Raw genomic sequence first — 7,756 nt, 5'->3', positions numbered from 1 at the left:
TTGTTTTCCTGTCAGATTGGCTGAGAGCGGGCGGCGCATGCGCTCTAAAGTTGTTTTTATCTGAATGTTGTTTTTATCAGACCATGCGCAGCAGCCACGCCCACGTGGGCAGTTCCTGCAGTTTCAGTTCTTTTATGTTTTGTTATTGGAAATCCATTCGAACTTATATAAGTACTGTAAGAAAAAGAGTTATATTTATTTATCTATTGTTAAGTAATTTGTCAAATAAGCTACACATGCTGTGTGGTGTTTTCTATATATCTATATCCATATTCTATTTTGCATTTACAGAACCACATATTTATGCACATTCAGTAAAGAGAAAAATGTGGATTATAACTTAAGTGAGACTTCAATGTTCTGACTGGACAACCTGTAGTCTTCAACCAATGCAAACCAGCATTAAGATTTTTCTTTTGCAAATGCAGAACACGCGCCTGCAGCTTCACCTTCACACCAAGCAGAAAAATGACTTATTTTCCATATTTTTTTACAGGTCTATGATTCTTCATGTTTTTTGTCTCTTTCAGCAATCAGCTCCAGTCCAGATGATCTAGTGATGCAGATTCTTCTAATGGCCAGAAATGGTTCTGAGAAAAACTCGTCTGGAGAAAAGAGATTTAAACAGAAAAAGAGGCATGAAGCTGAAGACAGACAGATCGAAGAGAAGCAGGTGTTTGTGATTGATTGTCCAGATCTCCTGGATCCAGATCTGAATAAAGAGAAGATGGAGATGAAAGAACTACTGCAGAAGATTAAAGGAACGAGGACGGAGAACAGCGGGACATGTGTCAAACGAAGTGGCAGCATGGACAAGCTTATCAATTGTAAGCAGTGTTGGGTGTGACTACAGTGTAATTGCTGTAATGTAACCTTCTCCCTTTACATACTTCAGTCAGTTCACAAATAATTTTATATTTATTTGAAAGAATTGAAAGATCAGTTTCATGTCTATCCTTGTATTGGTACTTTGTATTGGTGCAATACTTTTTAGAAAAAGTAATAAGTACAGTAATTACACTGGTGAAGATGTAATATAGCTAATAATTAACGTAGTAGCTCAGAGTTTTTTAGAGTAACTTACCCAACACTGATTGTCAATTATTTCAATAATACTATTATATTATAACACTGATATTATTAAAAGAATAGTTTTATGTAAATATTTATTACCCCAACTTTAAGACAAGGTTTATTTTGTAATAATAACTGTTTGGATCATATTTACATGACTAATTGTCACATAAGTATAAATATTCATTTGAGTTTAAATATTTTTTTAGCTTATCTTTTTTTTTCTCAGCAGAAGCTTTGAGGTTATTACATATCATAGCATCTTTAAGTTGAAGTGAAACTAGCATCACTCTGATTACCTCGACTTAAGGTTTTTGAACACGGTTTGAACAGCCAATCAGAATCGAGTATTCAGACATTCTGATATTTAATTAAACTTCATGTGATGTAATGTGATGTGATGTGATGCTGATGAGTGATGTGATCTTTGTAGTGTCAGGAGAAGATCCGGATGAGATTGATGTGATTCCTAAGGGGAAACACCAGATCCATCTGGGAAAAACCGGATGTGGGGAAAGTGCCTCTGGAAACACCATCATCAGCAGAAATGTCTTTGAATCTACAGTCTCTCAGACGAAACCTACGGTCAGGATCGGAAGAGAAATCTCAGTGATCGACACGCCTGAAACACATTTGAGTGAATTTGGATGAGAAAGTGAATCAGTACCAACAGCAGCACAAACTGATCACTTTAGACAGGGCCGAATTTATCACATAAGCTTAAACACACAGTATTAAAGGTGATTGTTGCTTCTATTCTTATAGTTTTCAGTCCTGTGACTAATGTGGAGACCTGGAGGACATAACATCTGCAGAACTGCAGCACAGGCCTGTGTATTAACCATCTGTTATTAATATTTAGAGCAGCTACACTCAAATATGTGAGCTTGTGATCAGCTCCTGCTGCAGTATTTCAATCACTAACAGCAGCGTTTTATACGTTAACATGCAGTAACACTTCAACTGCCTTAATGTATTCAAACTGTGATGTTAAAAGATCATATTCAGCTTATTGATGATGAGCAGATCAACACAGGATATGAGAGAAACGCACTCAATGGTTAAGCGCTTTCTTTATTACTCCATGTGAAAACTATGATTATTATGCGTTGTTGCTGTAGTTTTCTTTTGAAACATGGATTAGCAGCAAATCCCGGAGGATGAATATGTCATTGGAGCCGAAGGGAAAGTGTGATTCAGTGAGAAAAATCATTAATGAAGCTACAGAAACATTATGTGCCTTTTCTGAAAACTTCGTCTTGATTGACATCATTGTTTGAAATAATGTGGTGTGTTTTATTTTTTTAGAAAGCTAATATATTTTTCTCACTCCATGTAGCCTAGGCTACTTCAGCATTTTAAACCAATGACTGTAACAAAACATGTAAAGTCAGAGCCGATCCTCCCTATACACAAACTAGGGAAGTTGCGTAAGGCTCCGAACCACCAGGGGGCCCCCTTGCTTACACTATATAAAATAAACATGACAATAATTTACCATAATGTGAATATTTCTTTATAATATGCAAACTTATGTGTGGTGTCTACTATACATTGGCGGAGTCATGTGAAAATATTTTAATAATGATTTATATTGATTTAATAACTTTTTCGTCATGCAGTGCGGCAGATAATAACATGCGTTGTGACATGGCTGCAAAACTAAACTATCCTTCTGCAACAGAAAAAGGTGCCAAGAACGAAGTATGTAGGCTACATATTTTTGTAACATTTTCATTTTCTTATTTGGTCTTCTTGACAAAGCAATAAATTCAGCAATAACAGGTCTCCTGGGTTGTTTATTTGGGTCAAAATGGACAAACACAACCTTTGGGTTAGAAACTGAATTAAAAACATGTAACCCAGTGGCTGGGTTTGTCTATATTCGACCTCAAATTTGGGGTTAAACAACCTAGAATTTTGTTTTTATTGTTTAACACGCTGTAATTTCGTAAAATCGCGCATTTAGAAAGCCAATACGGCAGTGTGTTATAGTTTTTCTGACAGCTAGATGGCGCCAGAGCATTACTACTATCAAAAAGCATTCAGCTGTCAACGGACATTTGGTTTTAATTTTACTTAGCTAATTGTTTTTACTGCCAATTAAACATTTTAATGGGTTTCCCTTTACATATTTTTATACGTTTTTCGAAACTTGCAGTTTGTTTCCTTGATGTTTTAATTTCATCGTTTTGGTATTTGATATTCTCTGTTGGTGGTTTGTGAAGTAGCATCACCTGGGGTGTATTCCAGAAAGCAGGGTTAACTTACTGTCACATATACCCTGAACTCTTGGTTGATTAACCCAAACCTTGCTTACTCGAGGTATGCTGGTTCCAAAAATGCGTCCGAGAGTAAGTTCAGCCAACCCAGAGTATGTTCCCGGTTAACACACAAGACATTCTCAGCAGAGCGACGAATCGATGATTCACCATGGAAACAGACGCTAAGAAAATGCGCGCCATTCTACTTCATTCTTCTTTTGTTTAATGGCGATTTACATAACCTACTTGGTGCACATCACCACCTATTGGTTGGTTGTGCAATCATTTTTTAATCTTAATATTGTTTGTTTGATGCTAATTATTTAATATATATCACATATATGATATGTATTTTATTATAGAAATTATAGCATAGAAAATGTCCTGTTATAAAGGATAAAAAGCAGATCCATGTGTGAGATGACAATAAAATAAATTAATATATTAGAATTGAATAAACATTTATATATTGTATAATATAACATTGTGTATATAACTGTAACTATATAACAAATTTAGATACATTAATATAACCATATTGATAATATAACATGCATCTGAATTCCTCTTAAACTAACTAACCCTTTAACATAACCTGCTCCGGAGCAGGTTATGTTCAGAGAGCAAGTTGCTATGGCTACTTATATACCCTAAAAGTTACCTCCGTTTTTGGAACCGAAAGTTAAGGTTATCCGCTTACTTACTCTTAAACATACCCAGGTATGTCACATAACCTGCTTTCTGGAATACCCCCCTGGGGTGATAGGTTTTTTTTATTATTATTATTATCCCTACTGGGGATAAAAATAATTCAGCAGAGCCAGGGATATTCATTCCTACTCTATGTACATTCCATGTACATTAATAAATGCTGTTTACATTCATTCCAAGAGGTGTCATGATTGAAATATAGGCTATATATTGTATACTAGGTCACTAAATTTGTACTTGTGAAACCACTAAAACACAACATAGATAAATACATCTGTGACAAGACACTATACATATATTTCATTTGTTCAGTGAACTTAAATGTTCACACAAAATGATAATTCGGTCATTTGTCATTTACTCACATTTGTGTTGTTTCAAACGTGAATGACATTCTTGATTCTTCTACATTTACAGTTAGTAATTTAGCAGACACTTTTCTCCAAAGCGACTATAGAAGCAATCAAATCAACATGAGCGCAACAGTACTGCTGTGTCAAGTCCCAGTTTAACCAGCAAAGTGCTTCTGAACAGAAGTCTAGATCAACAAATTGTTGGTTTTGTTAAATGCACTTTATAATACCCAACATTAATCATTGTGTTCTTGTATAATCTGAATTAAGTAAAGCCAAAATATAACCCCACTGAACCTTTTGAAGTAGTAAATGAGCCTGGATTGATAAAGAAATTAAGTTAAGACAAAATAATCAAGGATCATGTTGCTCAAGTGAAGCCAGAAGAATTATGTGTTTCATCCAAATGAATGACAGAGTAAAGCAAGTACACCAAGGTAGTAAGTATACTAATATCAATCTATTAATAGTATACTTCTGAGTGTAGCCTACTATTTACGACTTTGGACTAAATTGCGTGCATATGATACGCACTTTATGACACGCTCTTGGGTAAGATGGGTGTGGGGTTCGTGTGTATAATACGCCATAAAGCGTATCAAAACTCATTTGGTGAATACATTCCACGACATTGCACACTCGTATTACTGATACGCATTTTCGTGTGATCCTGCTCACTTTTCAGTGTATAAAAGTATACTTAAGTATTCTGAATGAAAATTTCCTGATCATTTACTCACCCCCATGTCATCCAATTTTTTATGCCAGCTGTGAGTGAATTTTTCTATAACTCCTCCGTTTAAATTATATTAAGCCTTTAAAGTTCGCATGAAAAGAACCCGGGAGCGCACCGGGGTACCGAACCCGACCTACCTGAAGGAGATGGTCTGAGTTCGGCTGCACTCGAACTGCGCCGCGGTCCGCATGAATATGAAAGCAACGCGGACTGAAAGCACATGCGCACTTGTTCAGGAAGTAAAGTAACCTGCGCATGCGTTTTCACCAATTACAATATGTTTAGTTCAGTAAAACACATAAGAGCTGACAGTGTTGATGATTTACCCTGGATTTGAACAGGAGCGAGCCTGCAGTGTATTCGTGCTTTGCAAGTGCAATTAAAACGGGAAATGAATGGCAATCTGCTGTCTCCTCAAAACAGGCTGCTTGCAAACAGCAGAAAACCATCTTCATGGGGCGCACATACAGTAAACACAGGTGTCGTTTACTCTGCTGTACTTAATAGCACCAAATTAATAAAAAAAAAAAAAACACGATTTTGCCGCACGTTTAATGCCCGGGGTATACTTCGGCCGTCCGCGTTAGTGCACCATCCGCGTGACGCGTGAATGCGTGAGGATGACCAAGTTCGACATACGCAGTACAGTTTTTCTATACTCTTTACCAGACTTGTGTCATCAATCATCAACATTCGCTGGGCAGGATCGGAGACGAAAAATAGTGCTGCCATCATTGCATAGGTCAGAAGATACACCAAGAGATGACCAAAGAATTTATTACACACATTTAACAGCCCCATTAATTTAAAAACCAATACATTTATTACACAGTTATGTTATACAATCATTATATACAACCAGAAAAAGAGAAGAAGAAGAAGTTTTTTTCTATGCTCTACCAGACATCGGAGAGCAGCTCTGAGTCGTGTCATCAACGGGACATTCACTGGGCATGATCGGAGAAGAAAAGAAGTACATCCTTTCCCATATTTTACTTATCCCCCTCCATGAATCTGCCGCCCTGAACACGTCTGTATCACATTTGTACTCTTTCAAACATGAATTGTACAAATGTGGTTACTTTCTATCACTTGACTTGACAAACGCTGGTCAAGTTCGCTGTGTTTTTCTCTTTTTTCAAGCGTGTTGTAAACCAGTCTTTTCACACTCTTCTTTGACGGCTGAACACTGTGCTCAATACTGTGCGTAATGCCATCTAGTGGACACTTCTATATTGCTTGCGCATGCGCTGTTGCACGCGGACTGTCCGCGCGGTCTCGAAATTTGGCCTGCACGCGGCCAGGGTGTGGTACCCGAAGGCCGAAGTATACCCGGGGCTTTAACGCTCCGCACACACGTGCAGTGTAAACGAAACGAGACTTAAGATAAACGCACCAGGGTTAGATGGAATCAGTTTGAGTGTGAAACCAGACCAACGCTGCGGGGAGCACCGGGAACAATCAAGCCTGGGCTTGGACCATGGCAAACAAGCCCAGTGTGAAATCCCCCTAATGCTAAACCAGTGAAAATGAAAGGCTCAAAATCCTAATGAATCAAATAGGAATGACTCAGAAATGAGTCAAAGAATGCACACATATCCCCTGATCCACAAATGCAGATCTTACTCATTGCACTCAAATTCTGACATGAAAATTCTCAAAAAAGAGAAAAGGAAAGTTCTCAGCTGGCATATACAATGAGTAAAAGTCATTCCTGTAAGTCACATGACATGTAAGAAAGTGAAAGTGTTTTGTTTGTTTTTTTAAACAATTGTGCTCTTGGAGTGTACTCAACTGTTTTATTTTGAGACAGCATGAAATATGAACTAAAATGTGCTTTAAAATATACTATCTTTGTATTTAAAAAATATATTTAGTTACCACTTGTAGTACACTATGGGTTCAAATGAACTATAATAAATAAATATAAATATCAAATAAATAACATAAATGTTGATTTGTGTGTGTGTGTGTGTGTGTGTGTGTTATTTCCACAAATAGTTTAATACAAAATACAAACACTTCACTTTCACCTTCACTTTCTGCTGTGTTATATAAAGACCAGCAGAGGGCTTTCATTTGCAGTTTGGACCTCTAGAGTTGGACAGAAGACACAGAAATCAACACTCAGGTTTGTCTTTATTTCCTCAATACTGTGAGCGTCTCCTGTTACTCCTGTGTCGACCGGTGGGTGTGGCTGGGAGAATCTGAACATCGCGAGAGTCTGTACCTAACGTTGTCTGTGTGGACTAATTGAGAAAATGATTAGCACCTGTTTTGTCCTTTATAAAAAGGAAGCGTGCGAGAATGCGGGGAGGCTTGTATCATTGGAGTGTTGTGAGTTTGCTTCTGTTTAGCTTGTTTGGTTTTTTTGTTCGTGTTTATTTATTTTGTCTTGGTTGTTTCTTTGTATTTGGTTCTGTCTAATATTTTTACATCATGTGTCAGACAGAAATTGGTAGTGATGGGAAACCGAGGCTTTCTGAAGCATTTGAGGCTTTCATCAAATTGTGCTGAAAAATGGTTCATTACTCGGAGCTTTTAACACAGTGCGCATTTGTGACATCTGGTGGTCAGACTTGTTTTCTTCATATCTAAATCATTGCGGAGCAGATATA

General features: G+C 37.2%; 1 long non-coding RNA gene across 1 annotated transcript; it reads right to left on the bottom strand.

Annotated features, from left to right (window-relative positions):
* Positions 1-966: 966 nt before the first annotated feature.
* Positions 967-5,354, bottom strand: LOC137014904 (uncharacterized). Its single transcript, XR_010893906.1, has 2 exons — positions 5,276-5,354; positions 967-1,696 (listed from the first exon to the last, which is right to left on the bottom strand). It is a non-coding gene; the product is annotated as an uncharacterized lncRNA (long non-coding RNA).
* Between the last annotated feature and the right edge of the window lie 2,402 nt (positions 5,355-7,756).

The sequence above is a fragment of the Chanodichthys erythropterus genome, chromosome 3 (genome assembly GCF_024489055.1).
Source record: "Chanodichthys erythropterus isolate Z2021 chromosome 3, ASM2448905v1, whole genome shotgun sequence".
Classification (NCBI taxonomy): domain Eukaryota; kingdom Metazoa; phylum Chordata; class Actinopteri; order Cypriniformes; family Xenocyprididae; genus Chanodichthys; species Chanodichthys erythropterus.
Note: the sequence above shows the minus strand (reverse complement) of the source record. Positions and strands in the feature narration are given on the sequence as shown.